The sequence below is a fragment of the Rattus norvegicus genome, chromosome 4 (assembly GCF_036323735.1).
Source record: "Rattus norvegicus strain BN/NHsdMcwi chromosome 4, GRCr8, whole genome shotgun sequence".
Taxonomy (NCBI): domain Eukaryota; kingdom Metazoa; phylum Chordata; class Mammalia; order Rodentia; family Muridae; genus Rattus; species Rattus norvegicus.
In genome coordinates this window covers 5,230,472-5,254,749 of record NC_086022.1, presented here as the reverse complement: position 1 = coordinate 5,254,749, position 24,278 = coordinate 5,230,472, and the positions used below count along the sequence as shown (strand labels likewise).

The following is a 24,278-nucleotide window of genomic DNA, read 5'->3' as shown; positions in this document are numbered from 1 at the left end:
TTCATTGCTATAGTAACTAGGACTCTGCTTCATTGATTCTAGTCTTAGGGAAGAAAAAAATAAGATCCTGCATATAGGTTCCACTTTTGAGCCAAGATTCTGGAGCCATGGCAGTTTGAGAATCTTTTAGGGAAGTGCACTCTCAACCAATGATTCTCAGCCTCCCTAATCCTGTAACACTAATATTTTTCTCATGGCGTTGTGACTCTTAACCATTACTTCATTTTGCTTCTCTTCATAATTCAAATTTTGCTCCTGATGTGATTATAAAGAAAAATGGATAGAATATCTGATATGGAAAATATATTTGACACTGTAATGATTATGACCCACAAGTTGAGAATCACTGGTCTAAATTGCTAATTTTAAACAAAAATGTTTTTCAAGTACTTTCTACAATGTACATTGACTATTACTTTTTTTGTTTTATTTTCAATAAAAAAATGATTTTATTATTAACATTGATGGAAGCTTACTAACCTTGGATTTTTATGAAAATTGGCTTAGCATCCCAGATGAAGGAACTCTGGGTGGAAAAATTAATGCCAAAGTAATGCCAAAGTAATGATACAGTAAACACTTGGGGGGACTACACCAATATATAAGCAATGCTTTTTGTAAGGTACATAGGCTTGTGTTTACAGGATTATAAGCTGGAATGATGTTCTATGCCAAGAGGTTTCCTTAGCTCAGACATGTATTGTCACTTTTTAAACATTCCCATTTCTCAAGCTAGCGTGTTGAACCATGTCTGTAATCTTACCTGGGAGCCTTCTCCTTAAAAATGTCATGATTTAGAAGACAGTCTATGTAACACCTCTTGTTCAGGTCAGTTTAGAGTATTGGTTTAGTTCCTGTGTGAGACAAATTAAAAGAAGTAGGTGTGTATAATACCTGTGGGTTACTTGCATCCTAGAATTGTTACCATGGTATTGTGAATATTTCACATGGTTAATATATGTTATTGATTAGAACAGGAATCTCTTACTGAATTCTTCTTTCTCAACTATAACTACCTAGAGAAGTCTAGATCAGGTATAACTTTGACTTTTTTGAATCATTTTTCTGTGTGATACTCCATAGAATGATTTCATACTTAACCAGAGCTTTGAGCTCTCATTGCAACCCAGGAGCCCTGCATCTCTGTCTTGCTGTAGTGAAGCTTTTATAATTGCATTTTGCAGGGTCACTAGTGTGCTTTCTGCTCCTTATGTTCTGGAGTGTCACAAAAGTGTTACATGGATTCATACTACATTAGATATTAAATGTGTCTCCACTCCATGATGGTTGGAAAGATGGTTTGCTGTTTAATAACACTGAATGTTTTCATACACAGAACACACATGGTCTTCAAAAAATCTTCATTCATTCTAATACCAGGGCATTGAGTAGAGTCATGAGTCTGATTTTGCTCCTTATGTTCTAGATTGTTATAAGGGTGTGTCGTCGATTCATAATACATTAGATATTAAATGTGTCCCCATGGTGGCAAGAAGGGTGGTTTGCTGTTTGATAACACTGGATGTTTTCACACACAGAACATACATGGTTTGCAACAATATTCATTCATTCTATTACCAGGGATTCCTGACATGTTCCTCTGGCTTCTGTAAGTAGCAGTCATACATCTAGTACACTGAAATTCGTAAATAATTTGAAAAATGTTTTTTCCATGATTCTGTACAGAAAAGTGATTTACAGAAAATATTTTATGTAATACTCTAGCTATATATTCTTACTTCTTTTGAATTCTGATTATACTATGAGTTGGTCTACAAAACATTTACCCTATTTGTTCTTTGTAGTTAGATTTTTAGCTTACATTATTTTCAAGATGGTCTAACCTAAAATTCTCCTTTTTCTGTGTTTAGCCTTTTGCAACAGATCCCAGAACCAATCTTTATACTATTAAAACATCTCATATGTGTATTAGTAATAATAAAAGATTCTTCCATGAATAATTTAGACAGTTACAGGTTATCTCTGCGCATAGCTCCACATGTACTGTGGGGTCAGACTTCGAGAGATTCATTATTTAGGAGTGACGTCTTAAGAAAGGTAAGGGGATCTGAAATTTGCCTTTGGGAACAAAAGTCTAATTATTATTCAGTAATTGGGAATACTTTACAAAGATGATTTCTCTAACAGGAAACCTTAGGATTGCATTCTTATGGAGTGGAGTAGAATATGTATTGATCTATTGCAGGAAGATTTGGGAAGGGAAATATTTAATGTAGTTTAAAGTAAGTTAGTCATTTCTTTCTACTGTTCTTCTTTCTTCTTAGATATTGATTTAGATATTGATGTTTTAGCCAACAATAATCTGTACATGTAATGGTAATCCAAGAAGACGAGAGTGAAATTTTAAAAGATCTGGATTACCTATGTTTTGTTTGTTTTTTTCCATTGTATCCCTATTTTTGGAGTATAGAATAGTTGTGTTACACAGTGGTGAGACCATGATATTACTAAATATTCACATCATGTGAATTGCTGGTCATATTAAAGCACATTGCATATATGTGTGTGTGTGCGTGCGTGTGTTTGTGTACATATATATGTGTGTGTGAGTGTGTGTATGAGTGTGAGTTTGTACATATACGTTTAAGTGTACTTGTACATGTGCATGTATTTGTATATGTATATACATATGTAATGATGAGTAATTGATGTATATTATTTTGTATGCTTTCCATTATTTTATCACTAACCTATTTCAGGTACAGTTTTATGATCCTCAGGTATACTGTAGCTGTTAATTTTATTATAAACACATATACATCAATATTCTTCACTAAGTTATTTACTTTATATCTGGATTGCAGTCCCTTCCTCCAAGTCCCACCTTTACAACCTGTTTTTCCCTCCATTCTTCTTTACCTCAGTAGTGTAGACCTTCCATTGACACCAACCCACTCTCATACATCAATTCACAACAGGAATAAGTGAATCACCTTCCAATGAAGCCATACAAAGCAGCCCAGATAAAAGAAAGCAATCCAGTTGTAGACAACACAGTCAGAGCTAGCCTGCATATAAACTGGTAGGGGACATACCTGAAGATCAAGCTGCATATCTGCTACATATATATAGGGGCCCTAGATCCTGCTGCTGGAGCATATGATGGGGGAGGTCCTGCAGATTTAAAGCTGAAGGATCACAATGACTAAAGGCTACAGCAAGATACCAGGATATAGAAGGAGAGGCATCTGCAGGAGGTTCCAGTATTGAGAGTATAGTATAGCTTAAACCAGACTTATTTCATTATACATTTGCAAGAAAATCTGTTTGGACAAGAGGGTATAATGTGTGACCACTTATGGCACAACACATCTCACACACTGTATTTTTAATTTATTTTTTAAATTTTAGTTTGATTTTTTTTAAAATTAAATTTAAATTTTATTTAATTTTAATTTTTGAAATTTAGTGAGGGGGGATTGTTTCCAAGGGATATATGGAAGGATTGAAAAATGAAATGAGAGTTACTTAGTAGCATGATTAGAAATTTCAGAGAATCAATAAAGGACACATATTTTGAAAAGGATAAAAGATAAAGAAAATGTAAATATGACAGAAAGCAAGGTACATGTTAACTAGTAGCTCCCAGGTATTAGGTCCACAGGAAAGAAGATATCATGATGTTACTCACAATGGAGGATGATAGCCCAAGGGATAGCTTGAATAAGATTCTTGCTCAGGACTGTACTTGACTTGAACTAGAAACGTAGCTTTTTTAGTTAATTTCTAATTACCAAGGTACTGGAAACCTAAAATCCAAGACTATATCAAACTGCATGTTTAGTCCAAATGAAACAATAAAATGTATTTTTCACTCTTAATAACTATTAAAGATTCTTCCTTTATGGACAGTTCTTTTCAAATATATTCTTTTGTATGGTCAGTTATGAAAACAAAGAAGCAAAACTATCCTGTACGATCCGCATATAAAATAAGACTATCCTGTGCAGGACTGCTCAAAAATAAACTTAGGTGCATGCTGAGAAGAAACATATGTGATGAATAGAGTTTGCTTAACCTAAGTCATCATCTCAGAAGAAAAGTAACTTACCAGTGTTGTTCAATTTAGGAAGTGTCATAATTTTCTACAGTTGCTGTGACAAAACACTGATGAAAAACAACTAATGGAAGACAGGTTACACTCCACAATATATTTGCAGTTACCAGTTAAATACTGAGAAATGTCAGAGCTAAAAATAAAACAGAGAGGCAAGAATTGAAGCAGAAGCCTAGTAGGAGCACTGCCTCCTGCCTTGTATCTCATATCTTTCTTTTTCTGACTAATAACTCAAGGGTGGCACCATCTTGGAGATCTGGGCCCTACAAATTCCAAGGTTAATCAGGACAATATCCCTTAGACTTCACTATACAATAAGTCCATCTGATGGAGGCATTTTCTCAATTAAGACTCCCTCTTCTCACCAACTTCTTCTCTCAGTCACATTTCTACTGCCTTAATAAAACATCAGGATTTAAAAGACCAACCGAAGAGTGCACATGGGGGAACCATGGCTCCAGCTGGATATGTAGCAGAGGATTGTCTTATTTGGCATCACTAGGAGGGGAGCTGCTTAGTCCTGAGGGGCTTGATGGCCTAGGGTAGGGGAATACTAAGTTGTTGAGGCAGGAGTGTGTGGTCAAGTGAGAGAAAACTGCAATAGAGGCAGGGGAGGAGATATAGGATTTGTGGAAGGGATCTGTGAAGGGGGATAACGTTTGAAATGTAAATGAATGAAATAAACAATAAAAAATCAAACAGCATGACCAGGGAAACTTATTGAAGTAGGTGGTTATTTGGGACCTACAAATGCTGAGCGAGTATAGCACTTCAGTGTGATGACAGAGGAGCACGACTGCAGAAAAGAAGAAAAAACAAACAGGAAGCTGAGACCTGATGGTTCTTATCTTGGGAAGCAAAAATGTAGCACAGAAAGTGCATTTAAAATGGGCACCTACCTTTTGTAACTACAAATTCTAAGCAGTGGCATACTTCACCAGGCAGACCAAGGCACCAGAAAATTGTCAACGAGAGGGTATTACGATGCCTGGAACTAGAGAGGCATCCCATTCAAAACATCACAATAAACAGCTACCCCCACCCACACACAAAAAATTAACACACCAGTCATTAATTTGGTTCACTCACAGTTTTTCTCAGCATATCAGTTCTGAAATGTTGCTTTGGTTAAATAGTTCTTCTGTTCTTTGCAATAGGCATGAAATTTTAACAAGTTGTGTAAAGATGCAAAAGACTTACAGTCTTCATTTCAGAGATTTCATTTCATGGGTTCCTATCTGTAATTTTCCTCCTAGTATTTCTTTTCATTTTTAAATTTATTTTGTAAACTGTGTGAAATGACAATCTTGTTTTTGCCTTGTGGTGTTACAGATGTCTCTTATACAAATCATGATTGACAACTATCATCGAATATTTGGAAATGATGATATATTTAGTAAACACATTGACAAAAGGTCTGAAGACTTAAAGACATACAAAGAATCAATAAATTATTCTGGAAAATCTCCTATTGTGACAAAAGCCATAGCTTGGCCACAACTGGAAAACCAATGATATTGATGAAAAATTTAATATTTCATATGCTGCACTGCAGGAAGAAGGTCCTACAGGTAAGACAAGATTTATTTATTCATCAAATGAATGGAATCATTTGATCAAATCATTCCATGATGTCATAAATTTGTGTATATGAGAGAAGCTTTGGGACACAAAATGATTATTAGAGTATGGGAAAAGTTTTTAAACATCACTTTAATTAAATTATACTTAAATATATGCATCTATACATATATTCATATATATGTACACATATATTCACATATATATATACTCATATACTGAAATACATCTGGATACATTCAGGTATGTATGACACATTCTTTATTTAGGGAATCCACCAATATTGTCTGCTATATTTTCCCCCCTTTCTTCCTATGGTCCTTAAGTTAGAGAATTTCTTGCATATGAAATTATTATTTTTGATAAGATCATTTAGAAACAATGATTTGATTTAAAAATTGATTAGACATTCTGCAAGATTAAGCCCTGCACCACTGTGAAACATGCTTTGTTTTCCTAGCACGAAAATACTAATATTTGTTTAATTTCCTATGAGAAACAATATTTTTCAAAATTTTATCATTGGTAAAAATATTAATTTGCACAGGATTCACTACAAAACCTATGAGAGGTATGATAAAGAGGTTAGACACACCTGATTATCAGGTAGTAGCACACAAATTCAAATACACTTTTAACTGAAGTAATTAAGTTAAGAAAATATACCCAAATATTACCCTTATCTTAAGTGATGTGAATATATCATCTGAGAATATTTGTCTGATGATGACATTTTATGTTTTGTTTAGCAGGACAAAACAGGACAACTACCACATATAAGTGGTAGTGCATGATTTAAGAAAGTCTAAGGTCATTGTATTTTAATGTTCCCTTTTACCTCCCATTTAATCATATCAGAAGAATTATTCCAAGATACTATATTAGCTTTATATTTCACCGTATTAGTTACAAATAGTTTTCACTCATTGTACTTATGCTGCATATTTCATATTGTTTGCTATTGTAACAAATGTTATTATATTGGGTTATTGTTTACACTCCAATGTGCCTTGTTCATGGTCCTACACAGTCTTTGGAAAATTTTTCAGTCTGCCTCTACAGCCCAGTTATAGTATTAGTTTTCCCACCTCAGTTACCAATGTGTGGCCAGAAGCTAATGACACTGAATAATACCTCAGAATTCTGCATAGAATCCCGTGCCATAGAAAGTTATAAATAAAATTCCATTAACAATCAAAATTAATCATCACACAGGATGAACTTAGAGGTGTATCATGGTTTTAGAATATACAAAATGACCTGGAAAGATAATCCAGTGTCTAAAGCAATTGAGATTTAGACTTTGCAACATGAATTTGGGTCATCAAAACATACATTAAAAAACAAACAAGGGCTGGAGAGATGGCTCAGTGGTTAAGAGCCCCGACTGCTCTTTCAGAGGTCCTGAGTTCAATTCCCAGCAACCACATGGTGGCTCACAACCATCTGTAAAAAGATCTGATGCCCTCTTCTGGTGTATCTGAAGACAGCTACAGTGTACTTATATATAATAAATGAATAAATCTTTAAAAAACAAAAACAAAAAACAAAAAAACAAACAAAACTAGGTATTGGAGCACAATCATCTCTAAACGAGAAGTTTCTACCTGAATGGAGATGGCAGTCAGAGACAGTAATTAGCAGAAGCTTATTGGACAGATATTCCTGACATATTGTTCAGTAATGATCAAAATGACCAAAAATTAAAAGAGACAGAAAGACCAATACTGGAGGCTCCTCATATGTTAATAAGCTCAAAGTTCTAATTAAGCTCTAAATATATATCACCAGTGATGTGATCTGCACGTGTTTTACACACACACACACACACACACACACACACACACACGCATGCATGCATACATTACATACACTGAGAAATGCACAGAAGCATACAGCATTTTTTTTTATATATCTCTTCATCACCTGAGGCCTCAACATGAAATATTCTTTATTCATGGTTTGTCCATCTCAAAAGTGTCTGTAATACAAATTTGAGAAATGGAAATCTTAGAGAAAACCTCCAGTAAAGAAATTGATAATTTCCATATTTACTGTTCTTAGTCCTTCCTGAACTCCCATTACTATAAGTTCACAATGTTTTCATTTATTACTAGTATTATTTTAAATTTTTATCAAAAATTGAATTATAGCACTGTAACCTGATTTTTCTCCCTTAGGTCCATCACAGTCACTGCACTTTCATACTCATTTCAATATTGTTTTGTACATGATTATATATATATATATACATATATACATATATATATTTATATCTTTAAAAATATGAATATTACCTGAGTTCATTTTATTCTGTTTGTGAATATGGTTTCCATGATATACAGTGTGTATTAGACAATCCATATGCAGTTCATTTCTGGAAAAATTAATATTCTATCAGTCTATCAGTCATAATTAGCTGCCTATAACTTTTGACAAGTGAAATTTTGATCATTGCCTTAACACTGCATTGACATTGCTATTATTGTGATTTTGCACCAATTTTTATGAGAGGCAATTTCAAAACAGACTTTCAAGTATGCTGGGTCTTACAGTATTTGTAACCCTTCTTCTACAATGGTCCCTGAGCTACAGAGCATTTAGCTCTAATGTACATGTATTCACTGGTGCTGGATTTTTTGTAATGCAATTATCTCTTCATTGTGTCCAAGTTTTTGTTTTCTGTAATGGTCTCCATTTTCTATACAAAGAGGCTTCTTTGACGTAGGATGATGGCCCCAGTTGTTGATACATATAGGACTAATATTTAAATGCTGTAAGGAACGTCACTAATTTATTAAATTAGTGTCATCAACTTTAAAGTTTATGACCAAACTAGCTACATAAATCGGACTAGATTTCTAGCTCCGGCCATGATTTCAATCCTGGTGAGAGAAATTCTACCAATTGTTAAAGTATTTTCTGTGGCTTTTCCCCAAAATTTGGATGTGTCGGGTAGCACTCGGATTTCTCTCAAGGTTGGGGGCTTGAGTGCCAGTTGCCAAATAAATCTTACAAGGAATCTCAGCAATCTACCTGGATATGTCTTAGAAGCCCCTAGGTTTAAGTCAAAGTTCTAAGGTAGATAAAACAGTAGGCAAGTTGACACGTTAGGGAAGCAATTGATAATTGTACCCACCTGTAATACCTATAAAGTACAATGATAACCACTGTGGCAAGATAGCAGAATAGGTTCAATAAGTGACAGTAACAGCTCAGTTCAAAACAACTGTTCTTTGATTAGACTTAAATGTATTTTCTTTACCATAGAATTGAACATGGTTCTGGGTCTTTCATTTGGTTTCTCAGAAAAAAAATGTTATTCCTAAGTATGCTTTTAAAGTTCAACATTTGGTATCTTGTTATTTCTCTTTAGGATCATCCGTGCAGGTCCTTTGACTTGTCCAAGTCACACATTTTCACTCCTCTCTGACAAGATAAATTCATTTTCCTAAAATAATATGATATAAATGTTATATAAATATACAATTCCTTCTTTTTGGTTACTTTAGTTTTCTTCTTTCCACATCTGCAATTAGCCTTAATTGACAATAGTCTAAAACATTAAAAGTTGAAATTTCTAGCAATAAGAATGCTTACCATATTGAGTTAATTGAAGAATATTTAGCAGTGAGCGCCTTATGTCTGCAAGGATGATAATGATTCTATCACTTAGAATATCCTTATAGTGTGTGCTGCCCCTCATCAAGTTATTTATGAAATATTATGGTACCAATGGCTTCCTTTGCTGATTTTTGGTCATACTCAATCTACTCTTGTTTCATACAACCTATGTAAACAATTAAGATAATATTAAAACTGCATGTGACCAAGGGGACATATATTAGAAATGAAGAATTCAAAGTATGTCTTTTTGAAAATTGTATGATAGTAAACATAAGTGAGCCTAAATATTCCATAAGAATAATCAGATATCTTGTAAATTCTTTCAAAAGTAGCAACATACAGAATTAACACACAAAGTGAGTACTCCTTTGTAAAAATCACAAACTTACTGAAAAGTAAATCAATGAAAACCTGTCATTAACAGTAACTTTTAAAAGTATTAAGTTTCTTGGGAAAATTCTAACCGAGAAATAAAAGGCTTTTATGATTAAAAAAACAAAACCAAAAACAAAAGAAAAAAATGAAAAAAAATATTCAACCCAAAACAAAACATAATGTCTTATAAATTGAACAGATATCAGATATATGGAAAGATTCCCACATGTTCATGAATCAGGGAGATTTAAACAGTAAAAATTCTAAACCATCCTGTAGTGATTTTTTTAAATTTCTTTCCTCGCAGTCTTCTGCCATGTTCCCTTGACCTCACCCATAAAGCCCCACCAACGTCACTTCCTAAACATTAACTGAAGAAGGCAACACCAATGAACATGGAAAACTAAATGGGACCTGAAACCTAGACAAAGAAATATAGGCAATTGCATGGCAAACACGAGTATGTGATTTTATCTAAAACAACTGTATTTTTTGAATGCAGGAGAAAGATGAAACCTGTTTTCTGACCCAAACTGATAGTCTGTATATTATTGGTATGAGACAGTTAATGCTTAGAGTTATTAATGAGCAGTATTTATGGGTCCTTGTTATTTTTTTGTTGACACATACTTTTCCCCCTCTTTTTTGAATGACTACAGGGTTATTTATCATTTCTGTCCTCTTGTGTATATGTACGTTATCTTCAGCCTGCTGTTTGCCTTTTGTAGACCAGTATTGATGATGAGAAATGACTTAGTGGTGCTTAAACTATGTAATGTTTCTCCTCTTTTGTTGATATGAATGATGCTTTTGCTCAGTAATAAAGTCTAAGCTAGTATCTGTATTCTTTGAAAACATGGAGAACGTTGATGCGGGCCCACTATATTTTAGAATATCCATTGAAAATTCAGGTATTAGTCTAATGTAGTTAATGTTATGTATGACTTTGTCTTTTTCATTCATAGCTTTTTGTATTTTTATTTCTATGTTCAGTTAGCCTTTGACTATTATGTGTCTACTTGATGTTTTCTATGTTTCTAGTACTTTAACACATATCTCTTTTTGATTTGGTGTGACAAATGCAAAGGATATACAAGGTTAAAGAGAGTTCAGTTTCAAAAATGATTTCCCTTCTTTCTTATATGCAGAGAAACAGAAAGGCTATATATATACCAAGCCACCAGTATATTCTGATCCAGCACCACCAAGAAAGAAATGCTTATTTGGCAAAAATCTTACAAGCATTTATGTCTACAGAAAGCTGCCTGCACCAATACTTGTGAGTATCATTCTGGCTTTCTGTAGCACCTTTGTTCTCAGTAAGCTATTTAATCAAACTGAAGAATGTTTAGATAACCAATCTATGAGAGTAAGATCATTTTAAAACAGAAATAATTTCCACTGTAATTTGAATAATGTAATTGAAAGAAAAAGAGAAGAAATACCATTACCATGTTTTACACTGACTGCATCAAAGATTCAAACCCACCAGCATGTTGGAGGAAATAATTCTATGGAAGTGCCCCACTAATTACCCAACTGTAAAGTCTTGCAGCGTCTTTATGACTCCACATTTCTCTGGAATCTCCCTTAATATCATTTCCTCTGAAATTACTCAATACTTAAAAATATCTGTAGGCTTTTCCTTTAAATTATCAATGAATTAGATGAACACACTTTTTTATATATATATATTAACATCATTTATCCTAGTGGACTATATTTAAATGCCATCTAATATGGCTTAATCCATTTTAAATGAGTTATTAAACTTCTTTGGAAATATATCTCTAGTATCCAACATCTATTTTAGCACTATAGCTGTGATAGGAATTTATGGTGTTTGTGAACAAATTTATCCTGTTAGACACATGAGCATTACTGCCAATTTCTTAGGTAATTTAGAGCAGAATTTTCTGGTAACCTTGTTTGTATTCGTGTAATCAATTTAAAATGGAGTAAACCTATGCATGGTAGTCATGTTTACAGAGTAAATTATGGAAGAATGATAGAAATATGCTTGGGCTTTTAAATGTGAAAGCATCTGTAGACATAGTTGAAAATAAGAAGTCACAGAATAAGGATATAAAAGTCTCAGAAATATGGTGAAAAAATATTTCTTCAAAACACAAAAGTTAGGATTCATAATAGAGGCCAGGATGAACAGTAAGTAAAATAGTGAGTTGATCTCTGGAAGGGAAATATGCCAATATTTACTTAAGATGCCAGGCTTGAGAAAGATATTGATAGAAGGAAACACAAAGTAATAGAGGACCATTCACCAAAATGCTTTGGGGAACAGAAGTCCAACAAAACCATGATGTGACAAATTGGGGAAAAAAATGGATTAGGGAAGAAAATGTATTTGGAAGCTAAAACAGAAAAAAGTTCAATGACTACTTTATTCCTCTCAGTTATAGCTGTGCAGCCAAAACTGTCCTTGCTCAGGATCACAATAAAAGACATATTTGTGCTTCAGGTGTGGATCTCTAATACTACAAGCTTATCCTTATCCCACACAGGATATGTTATCCATAATTGCAGAGAAAGGACAAAAATCAGATCACATATTCAAAATTCTACCTGAAAATTCACACTGGTGCCTCAGAGAGAGGATTGACAGTGAACAACTCATTGAATGGAATAAAGAATGCATGCTTGTAATAGCATCTATCTTGAAGGTAAGGAAGGTTTTCACGTCACCAACATTAAGCATCCCTCTAGAGATGCATATGTGCTATCTCTCCTTAAGATTACATGACGATGACTGTTTCCTAGAACTATGGACACGTGACCTCTTGATAAGAGGCATGGCAGGTAAAAGTCTGACAAACCCAAAGATTCATCATAAAGAACAGCAGGTGAACAGCTTCTGTTGGAAGTTAACATCCTCATATATGCGATAGGCTTTAGTTTGGCATTACAGACATTCCCACTGATTTCACCTCTGAACATACCCTGTGAATTAATAGCTGAACAAGTTATAATGGTGGTAAAAATGTGCTTTATTAAATGCATGTATTAAATAATACTTACCAAAAATATCCTTCACAAATAACAGTTCAAATTGACAAGTCCAACACTCACCTACAATAGGCTATCGATGTTGAACATTACCCTCTGTCTTGTATATACAAGAAATCGTTTACCTTCTCAAACAAAAAATAATTCAGCACTTTCACTTTTGCCAGATATTGCCATTCTAATTCCATGTCAAATATTCAAGTATTAGCCTAACCTACTTTTAACTTGTCTAACACACTAACACTCCTAACTTGCCAGGGAGCTGCAGTGACTCTAGAGCAAATATCATTGTTTTATTTTTACTTGGGCCATGATCTGATTTCACCTTTCAGAAGTGTGTGGAGCTATGGCCCAGACATAAATAGTAAAAATAATGCTCTGGGATTAACTATGCTTACTAACATTAGGCAAAGGTACTGAATGATACTTCCTTGGCCTTTGAGCTTGCCAAGTGTGTCTGATTCTCATTGCCAGAAACTTAAAACCTTACTGAAGTTAGCCGTGTGTATTCAAAGCAATTTACAGGTATAAGGGCTCCTATGTTTCTTCCATTTTTATGGCTTGCTATCCTTAGTACAACATGAAAGTTCATTGTTGTATTTCTTGCAAAAGACAGTTTCTGTTCTTCAAACAATCTGATGCTTACAACTAAATTTAAATAGTTGAATATTTACAAATTTTAAGAAAAAGACATGAAACTATGAGATCTTCTCACATGGAAAATAAGTAAGCTTCACCACTATTCCTGCTGGGTCTGTAAGCAAGGTGTATGTGTATACAACAGCTTTACGCTGTGTGAACCTAAAGTACAGATTCAACAATTATACAGTCAGGATGAGTTAATTTTGGGTGCTGTCATTTTTTGATTGTTGCCTATTCCAAGAAGAGGACTTTGGTTTTGGTTTGATTGTTTTGGTGGATTTTTAAACCATCATCATCGTCATCATCATCATCATCATTTTATATTTTTTGTTTGTTCATTTTATGTCTTGTATGCTGCCCCCTACCTATTCTCCCCTCACAGACTCTGTCTCCTTCCCTGAGCTGAATTGGGACCCTTGGGTTGTACTCCTACCCAGACACATCAACTCTCTTCAGGTTTAGCACATCTTCTCCCCCTAAGGCCAGGTAGGGACAGGTTTTCACAGTCAACAGCTTACAGATAGCCCCTGCTCCACATGTTGGGGGACCCACAAGGAGACTAAGCTTTACATTTGCTAGAAATTGTGCTGTAGGTCATGCTGCAGCTTCTGCAGGATTTTTAGATGTTAATTCGGCCTTTGATAGCTCCCAGTGGTGCTGCTTAGTTGATTCTGTAGCTCTTCCTGTGGATTTCCTATCTCCTCCAGGTCATGGAATCTCTCCCCCATTTCTTCCATACAAGTCCTTGATTGATTCATGAGAGCCAATGATTGGCTGTGACTCTACATAGCCTATTTCATTCAGCTGCTGGGTGGAGCCTCTCAGAGGGCAGTTATGATAGGTTCCTGTCTGGATATTGCACATACCATCTGGCGTTTTTCAAGGCAGAGAGAGCTTTGGGCTGGGAAGTGGAGTGCAGATCTATGATTGCAAGTCATGGTGTGGACTAGAAGTCAAGAGAGGCAATTTGAACAGACCATAGGTTTATTTCATTGCTATAGCAACTAGGACACTGCTTCATTGATTCTAGTCTTAGGGAAGAAAACACAAGATCCTGCATATAGGTTCCACATTTGATCCAAGATTCTGGGGAGATAGAAGTTTGGGAGTCTTTTATGTTATATGCTTTCAACCAATGATTCTCAGCCATCCTAATACTGTAACACTAATATATATTTCCTTATGGTTTGGTGATTACTAACCATTACATCATTTTGCTGCTTTCTCACAATTAAAATTTTGCTATTGGTAAGAATTATAAAGAAAAATGGAGAGAATATCTGACATGGAAGATATATGATATGTGAACCCCTAATGGATTATGACTCCCAAATTGAAAATCACTGGTCTAAACTGCTAATTTTAAACAAAAATGCTTTTCATGTTCTTTCTAAAATGTACATTGACCATTACTTTTTTATTTTCATTTAAAAAAAGGACTTCATTGCAAACATTGAAGGAAGTTACTTCTGACTTATATGAGAATTGGCTTAGCGTCCCAGATGAAGGAACTCTGGTTGGAAAAACCAAGAGGTTTCCTTAGCACAGACATGTATTGTCACTTTTTAAACATGTTTATTTCTCAAACTAGAGTGTTGAACCATGTCTGTAATCCCACCTGCGTGTCTTCTCCTTTATAACTGTCACAGTTTAGAAGACAGCCTATGCAGCACCTTGTGTGCAGGTCAGCATAGAGTATTGGTTTAGTTCCTGTGTGAAACAAATTAAAAGAAAGAGGTGTGTATAATACCTGTGGATTATTTGCATCCTAGTATTATTACCATGTTACTGTGAATATACCACATGCTAAATATATGTCACTGATTAGAACATGAAGCTATTACTGAATACTTCTTTCTCAAATATAACTACCTCAAACAGTCTAGGTCAGGTATAGCTTTGACTTCTTTGAATCTTTTTTCTGTGCAATACTCCAGAGAATGATTTTTGTGTGTAACAGGAGCATTGAGCTCCACTTGCTACCCAGGCGCCATGCATCTCTGTCTTGCTGTACCGAACCTTTTATAATTGCATCGTGTAGGGTCACTAGAGTGCTTTCTGCTCCTTACGTTCTAGAGTGTCACAAGAATGTTAAATGGATTTATACTACATTAGATATTAAATGTGTCTCCACTCCATGGTGCTTGGGAAGATGGATTGATGTTTAATAACACTAGATGTTTTCATACACAGAACACACATGGTCTGCAACAATCCCATTCATTCTAATACCAATATCCCAACACCTTCCTCTGGCTTCTGTAGGTAGCAGTCAAATATCTATTACATAGAAATTCATTCATACTTTTAAAATGTTCCCATGATTTTATACAGTAAAATGATTCGCAGAAAATATTTTTTGTAGTACTCTACCTGTATATTATACGTCTTTTGAATTCTGGTTATACTATGAGTTGGTCTACAAAACATTTGCCCTGTTTTCTTCATAGTTAGTTTTGTAACTAACATTAGTTTTCAGATGGTCTAAAATAAAATTATCCTTTTTCTTCGTTTAGACTTCTACTGAAGATTCCTCAGGCAAACTTTATCCTTCTAAAGCATCTCATTTGGTATTAGTAATAATAAGAGACTCATCCACGAGTAATTTAGACACTAACAGGTTATCTATCCGGATAGCTCCTTATGTTTTGTGGGATCAGACTACAAAGGATGCATGGTTTGGGAGTGATGTATCAAGAAAGGTAAGGAGATCTGACTTTTGCCTTTGGGAACAAAATTCTCATTGTAATGCAGGAAGTAGGAACACTTTGGAAAGATCATTTCTGTAAAAGGAAACCCTAGGATTCCATTCTTCTGGAGTGGAGTGGAATATATATCGATCTGTTTCAGGAAGATTTGGAAAGAAAGATGGTTAATGTAGTTTAAAATAAGTGAAAAATTTCAGTCTTTCTCTTGTTCTTTCTGAATAGATACTGATTTTGACCAAGAGTATGCTTCACATATAATGGTAGTCAAAGAAGACTAGAGTGAAGTTTAATAAAATCCTGATTACCCAGGATTTGCTTGTTTTTTTTTTTCATTCCAGCCCTCTTTTTGGAGTATATAATAGTTGTATTTCACAGTAATTAGACTATTATATTATTAAATATTCACATCAAGTGAATTAATGGTCATATAAAAGTACATTTCATATATATATGTATTTCATATGTGTGTGTGCGTATTTGTGTGTGTGTGTGTGTGTGTGTGTGTGTGTGTGTATGTAGGTGACAAATTCGTGTATACTATTTTGTATACTTTCAATTACTTTACCACTGATGTATTCAAGTGCAGTTTTAAGTTCTTCAGGTCTCAAGGACCTCCACATCAAACCAGATACACACAAACTAATAGAAGAAAAAGTGGGGAAGCATCTCGAACACATGGGCACTGGAGAAAATTTCCTGAACAAAACACCAATGACTTATGCTCTAAGATCCAGAATCGACAAATGGGATCTCATAAAACTGCAAAGCTTCTGTAAGGCAAAGGACACTGTGGTTAGGACAAAATGGCAACAACAGATTGGGAAAAGATCTTTGCCAATCCTACAACAGATAGAGGGCTTATATCCAAAATATACAAAGAACTCAAGAAGTTAGACCGTAGGGAGACAAATAACCCTATTAAAAAATGGGGTTCAGAACTAAACAAAGAATCACAGCTGAGGAATGCCAAATGGCTGAGAAACACCTAAAGAAATGTTCAACATTTTTACTCCTAAGGGAAATGCAAATCAAAACAACCCTGAGATTTCACCTCACACCAGTGAGAACGGCTAAGATCAAAAACTCAGGTGACAGCAAATGGTGGGTGAGGATGTGGAGAAAGAGCAACACTCCTCCATTGTTGGTGGGATTGCAGACTGGTACAACTATTCTGGAAATCAGTCTGGAGGTTGCTCAGAAAATTGGACCTTGAACTACCTGAGGACCCAGCTATATCTCTCTTGGGCATATACCCAAAAGATGCCCCAACACGTGCTCCACTATGTTCATAGCAACCTTATTTATAATAGCCAGAAGCTGGAAAGAACCCAGATGCCCTTCAACAGAGGAATGGATACAGAAAATGTGGTACATCTACACAATGGAATATTACTCAGCTATCAAAACCAATGACTTTATGAAATTCATAGGCAAATGGAGGGAACTGGAAAATATCATCCTGTGTGAGATAACCCAATCACAGAAAAACACACATGGTATGCACTCATTGATAAGTGGCTATTAGCCCAAATGCTTGAATTACCCTAGATACACAGAACACATGAAACTCAAGACGGATGATCAAAATGTGAATGCTTCACTCCTTTAAAAGGGGAACAAGAATATCCTTGGCAGGGCATAGGGAGGCAAATTTAAAAGAGGCAGAAGGAACACCCATTCAGAGCCTGCCCCACATGTGGCCCATACATATACAGCCACCCAATTACACAAGATGGATGGAGCAAAGAAGTGCAGTCCAGCAGGAACTGGATGTAGCTCTCTACTGAGAGACACAGCCAGAATACAGCAAATACATACTCGAATGCCAGCAGCAAACCACTGAACTGAGAAGGGGACTCCCATTGAAGGAATCAGAGAAAGGACTGGAAGAGCTTGAAAGGGCTCGAGACCCCATATGAACAACAATGCCAACCAACCAGAGCTTTCCAGGACTAAGCCACTACCTAAAGACTATACATGGACTGACCATGGGCTCCAACCTCATAGGTAGCAATGAATAGCCTAGTAAGGGCACCAGTGGTAGGGGAAGCCCTTGGTCCTGCTAAGACTGAACTCCCAGTGATTGTGACTGTTGGGGGTAGGACCGTAATGGAGGGAGGGTGGGGAGGGGAACACCTATATAGAAGGGGAGGGGGAGGGGATAGGGGGATGTTGGCCCAGAAACCGGGAAAGGGAATAACTATCAAAACGTAAATAAGAAATACTCAAGTTAATAAAGAAAAAATATTTATTCACTAATTTATTTACTCTATATCCTGATTACAGTCTCATCTTCACGACCCCTTCTCCACTCCATTTTCCTTCATCTTAGTAGTGTAGAATCTCCATGAACAACAACTCACTCTCATACATCAATTCACAACAGGAATAAGTGCATCTCCTCCCACTGAAGCTAGACAAAGCAGCCCAGCTAAAAGAAAGCAATCAAGTGGTAGACAACAGAGTCAGAGCTAGACCACACACTAATACTTAGGGTACATACCTAAGATCAAGCTGCACATCTGCTACATATATGTAGGGGGCCTAGATCCTGCTGCTGGAGCATATGAAGGGGGAGGTCCTGCAGATTCAAAGGTGAAGGATCACAATGATTTAAAGGCTACAGCAAGATACCAGGATATAGAAGGATATGGGAGGCTCCGGTATTGATGGTGTAGCAAAATCCAGAGGGCTTGAAGCAGGCCAGTGACTTATTTTAATGTACATTTGCAAGTAAACCTTTTTGGACAAAGGGGTATAATTTGTGACATAGTATAGCACACCACATCTCACAGACTGCATTTTTTAAAAGGATTTTAATTTTTTGTTTGATTTTTAATTTAACTTTAAAACTTTATTTAATTTTAATTTTTGAAGTTTTGCAAGGGGGGGATTGTTATCAAGAGATAGTTGGAAGGGTTGAAAAATAAAATGAGAGTTACTTGTGAGCATGATGATAAATTTAAAGAGATTCAAAAACACATATATTTTGAAAAGGATAAAAGGCAACAAAAAAATAAAAAATGAAAGAAAGCAGGGTACATTTTTAACTAGTAGTTTCCAGGGATTAAGTCCACAGGAAGGACGAATTAGTGATGTCACACACATGAATAGTATTCTCACCCAGGACTCAACTTGGCTTGGACTTTTATAGGACTTTTACCTTTTATAGGTAATTTCTTATTACCAAGCTCCCGGAAACCTAAAATCCAAGCCTGAATCAAAGCGCATGTCCAAATGAAGCAACAAAATTCATTTTTCACTCTTAATAACTATTAATGATTCTTCTCTTATGGGCAGTTCTTTTCTTTTCTTTTCTTTTTTTTTATTAACTTGAGTATTTCTTATTTACATTTCGAGTGTTATTCCCTTTCCCGGTTTCCGGGCAAACATCCCCCTAACCCCTCTCCCTTCCCTTCTTTATGGGTGTTCCCCTCTCCATCCTCCCCCCATTGCCGCCCTCCCCCCAACAGTCTAGTTCACTGGGGGTTCAGTCTTAGCAGGACCCAGGGCTTCCCCTTCCACTGGTGCTCTTACTAGGATATTCATTGCTACCTATGAGGTCAGAGTCCAGGGTCAGTCCATGTATAGTCTTTAGGTCTTGGCTTAGTCCCTGGAAGCTCTGGTTGCTTGGCATTGTTGTTCATATGGGGTCTCGAGCCCCTTCAAGCTTTCCAGTTCTTTCTCTGATTCCTTCAACGAGGGTCCTGTTCTCAGTTCAGTGGTTTGGTGCTGGCATTCGCCTCTGTATTTGCTGTATTCTGGCTCTGTCTCTCAGGAGGGCAGTTCTTTTCAAATATATTCTTTTGTATGGTCAAGCATGAAAACAAACAAGCAAAGCTATTCTGCAATCTGCATATAAAATATGACTATCTTGTGCAGGACTGCTCAAACATAAACTCAGCTGCATGCTGGTAAGAAATATGTGATGAGTAGAGTTGACTTAACCTAAGTCATAATCTCAGAAGAAAAGTAACTTATCAGTGTTGCTCAATTTAGGAAGTGTTATAATTTTCTATGATTGCTATGACAAAACACTGATAAAAAGCAACTTATGGAAGACAGGTTGCACTCCATGATATACTTGGAGTTACCAGTTAACTCCTGAGAAATATCAGGGCCTAAACTGAAGCAGGGCAGGAACCTGGATTCAAGAACTGAAGTACAAGCTGAAGAACAAGGAGTTCTGCCTCTTGCCTTGTACCTCATCCCTTACATTTTCTGACTAATAGCTCAAGGGTGGCACCATCCTGGAGATCTGGGACCTACAAATTCCAAGGTTAATCAGGACAATATCCTTTAGACTTCTCTGTACATTAGGTCAATCTGATGGAGGCATTTTCTCCATTAAACTCCCTTTTCTCACCAACTTCTTTTCTCAGGTACATTTGTTTTGCTTTAATAAAACACCAGGATCTAAAACACTAAACAAAGATTGCACATGGGGGAACCTGTGGCTCCAGCTGAATATGTAGCAGAGGATGACTTTATTTGGCATCACTAGGAGGGAAGCTGCTTAGTCTTAAGGAAGCTTGATGACCCAAGGTTAGGGAATGCTAGGCTGTTGAGGTCAGAGTGTATAGGTGAGGGAGGGAGCAGTGTAATAGAGGCAGGGGGAGGAGATACAGGGTTTGTGGAGGTGAACTATGAAGGGGGATAACGTTTGAAATATAAATAAATAAAATAATAAAAAAGAAAACAATATGACCAGGGAAACATTCAAGTAAGTGGTTCTTTGGGACTTAGAAATGCTGATAGAGTATAGCACTTCAATGTCGTGACAGAGGAGCATGTCTGCATAAAGGGAAAAAAAACAAACAGCAAGCTGAAACCTGATGTCTCTTATCTTGGGAAGCAAAAATGTAGCAGAGAAAGTACATTGAAAATGGGCACCTGTATTTTGTAATTCCAAATTATAGGCAATGGTATACTTCTATCAGGAGGGTCAAGGGACTTAAGCCACCAGAAAGTCGTCACAAAGAGGGTATTGCCATGCCTGGAACTAGAATGGCATCCCATTCAAAACTTCCCAACAGAAACCCCCAACCCCCCTACCCCCTAAAAATGTCAATGAATGACAGTCATTAATTAGATTAACTCACAGTGTTTGGCAGCACATCAGGTTTGAAATGTTGCTTTGGTTTAGTAGTTCTTCTATTCTTTGCAGTATGCCTTAAATTTTGACAAGTTTTGGTAAAATGCAGAGAACTTAGAGTCTCCATTTCAGAAACTTCATATCATGCATTCCTGTCTGTGGCAACTGTTATTTTCCTCATAGTTTTGGATTTCATTTTTAAATTTCAATTTTGTAAACCATGTGAAATGACAATCTTGTTTTGCCTTGTGTTATTACAGATGTCCATTATACAAATCATGATCGACAACTATCATCAAATATTTGGAAATTATAATATATTTTATAAACATATTGACAGAAGATCTGAGGATTTAAAGACTTGTGCAGATTCAATAAACTCTTCTGGCAAATCACCTATTATGAAAGAATTCCTAGCTGGCCACAACAAGAAGACATGCGATAATGGTGAAAAATTAAAAATTTCATCCATTGCTCTGCAGGAGTAAGGTCCTACAGGTGAACCAAGATTTATTTAGTCATCAAATGAATGGAAGGATGACATCATTCACTTATTTCATAAATTTGTAAATATGAGAGCAGTTTTGGGCACAAAATGATATTAGAGTATGGAAAAACTTTTTAACCAACACTTTAATTAAATTATACTTAAATGTATGCATATGTATATACAAACCAATATATATGTATATATAATTTATATGTATACACACAAACAGACACACACACACACAAATACTTAGGTACTATATATACCACATGTAAGTATGACAGACTCTTTATTCAGCCTCTGTAAGAATCCCACAATATTGCCGTTCTTCCTATGGTCTTTAAGTCATAGAGGATTCATGCATATGAAATTATTATTTTTGATAAGATCATTTAGAAACAATGTTTTAATTTATACATCCTTTAGAGATTCTGCATGTTTAAGTCCTGTACCACTGTCAACATGCTTTTTGATTTTAATGCAAAAATAATGTTTGTTTAATTTCCTATGAGAGACAATTTTGCCAAATGCTTAGCATTAGCATAAATATTAAATTGCACAGGATCCACTACAAAACCTACATGAAGAAAAAGATTTACTTATATATAGAAAGTAATATCCCAGAGGATACAATGTTAGGAAGGAGGGGATGTGGATTTGCCTCAGTGGTAGAGCACTTGTCTAGTGAGCAGGAAGCCCTGGGTTCCCTCATCACCTCAGGGTGTGGGGTGGGTGGGGAATGGGAGGGGTGAAAAGAAGAAAAAAAACTGTAAAGCAATTTGGAATCAATGCTCATGAAAGGCTCTGCCCAGTACCCAGAGTCTCCTCAGTCTGAGTGACCCTTGACCTTCATGTCATTTCCAGGGAGCAGGGACCCACTTCTGTAATGTGGGTACACGAGGCTTCATCTGAATGCCATGTTCCTAACTGGATCTGTGTGGCTCTGTTCACTTATCTGTGATCCCTTCCAACTCTACAGTGCTGTTTTCCCATTAAGGGTCAACTGCAGCTGAATTTAAATTTCAGGTTGGCTCAGATCATCCTCTCTAGCTGTGTGTTCTTCCTAACCCGCCATCTATTCCACAGCGACAGCCCCTCTCTGTAGGGGAGCTGTGCCCATCAAAGGCTGAAGACTCTCGGGAGAAGCCGGTATGTGAGGCTGGGTTGGATGTGTGTTATCTCTTTCCAGTCGAGCATGGTATAATTGCAGTTTTCTGAGGGTCATCACTGCCTGAAGTGGCCTAAAGATGTCTTTTGTAATTTATTTCCTTGTTTAGCATCAAGAGGACCTGATGCCCCCAGAAGCCTGGATTGCTGGATATGCATGTTTCTGTGATGTACACATATACTCACACATTTATAAAACTACTGGTATATGTTGTGCCCTTGGTTTTATTCTCTGTGTATTTGAACTTTATAATAAAAATACTTTTCACTGTGTATATGTGTGTGAATCTGTGTGGCCTGTGCACATGAGTGCAGAGTCGGATGGAGTCTAGAGGAGCAGTGAAGGCCACTTCCCTAGCCCAGCTGCAGCCATTTTGTTCCGTGCCTTCCAATCATTTTATATTGTTGCTCACCCTGAAAAAATTGGCTTGATTCAACCCAGGGTCAAGCTGCCCACATCCCCTGTTATGTTCCGGGTGCTGTGAGGTTTCTTAATCTTAGGAACTTCCATAACCATAAGCTCCACATAGGACCCATCAAATCAAAGGTCAGTTCCAGCTGTCATGTCTAACGTGTCAAATTAATTTGAGTCAACAACAATTTAACTTAGCCCAACAGCCATTTAGAGACAAGGCCTTGTGTTGCTCCAACTGACTACATGGGTGAGGATGTCCTGGCATCCCCAGTTCTCTAGGTTTCAGTGAGGGCTGCTGGGACTCCAGTCTGCACTAGCCCATCTGTCTCGGCGGCCATATTAAGTAGGAAATGTGACCTTTTCCTCAGTGAGATGGTGAAGCAGAGAGGTCATGGGACAGAAGGAGGAGGAAGTTAGGGTGAAATGTCACGTTTCCTCAGATAAATACTGTTTCCCTTTTCCCTCACACTAGGATGGCAATGCATGAAGTAGGAAGTGTAGGACCAAGGTAGAGACACCCATGAGAATCACTAGGGAGAGATCAGATGGAGAGCGGCAGTGGGATGGTGCACTGGTGCCCATAGAAAGACCTGCACGGTGATGGGTCACAGAGAGCGGCAGTAGGATGGTGCATGGAACCAGGGCTCAAGTCAGGACAGGGAATGGAGTTGATATTTTCTATTCAGTGTAGGCTTTTAGAAATGACAGGTTTCTGACGGCTTTAAAAGTGTGTTTTAGGTGGCAATGAAACATCATGCTCATTAAATTGGTTCATCTGTGTGTGCCTGTGTATAGGATTTACAGGAGCAAGCTACCATGGCCAGTCAAGAAGAAATGTTTGAAAGTCATACTCTTGGCTAGACACCCTCAGCAGTTAATACTGATGGTCCAGAGGTCCTGAGTTCAATTTCTAGCACCACAGGGTGACTGACAACCATAAGTAATGAGTCCTTTAGTGGTGTGTCTAAAGACAGACCATGTAACCACATTCATGTAATAAGTAAAATAAATCTATAGGAAAGATAGGAGAAAGTTTGGAGAGATCTCTCCGTGGTCAGAGCTCATATTGATCTTGT

At 36.5% G+C, this 24,278-nt stretch overlaps 1 pseudogene; it reads left to right on the top strand.

Moving 5' to 3' along the window:
- The first annotated feature begins 1,848 nt into the window (after window positions 1–1,848).
- Window positions 1,849–23,062, top strand: LOC134486696 (uncharacterized; annotated as a pseudogene).
- Window positions 23,063–24,278: the final 1,216 nt, after the last annotated feature.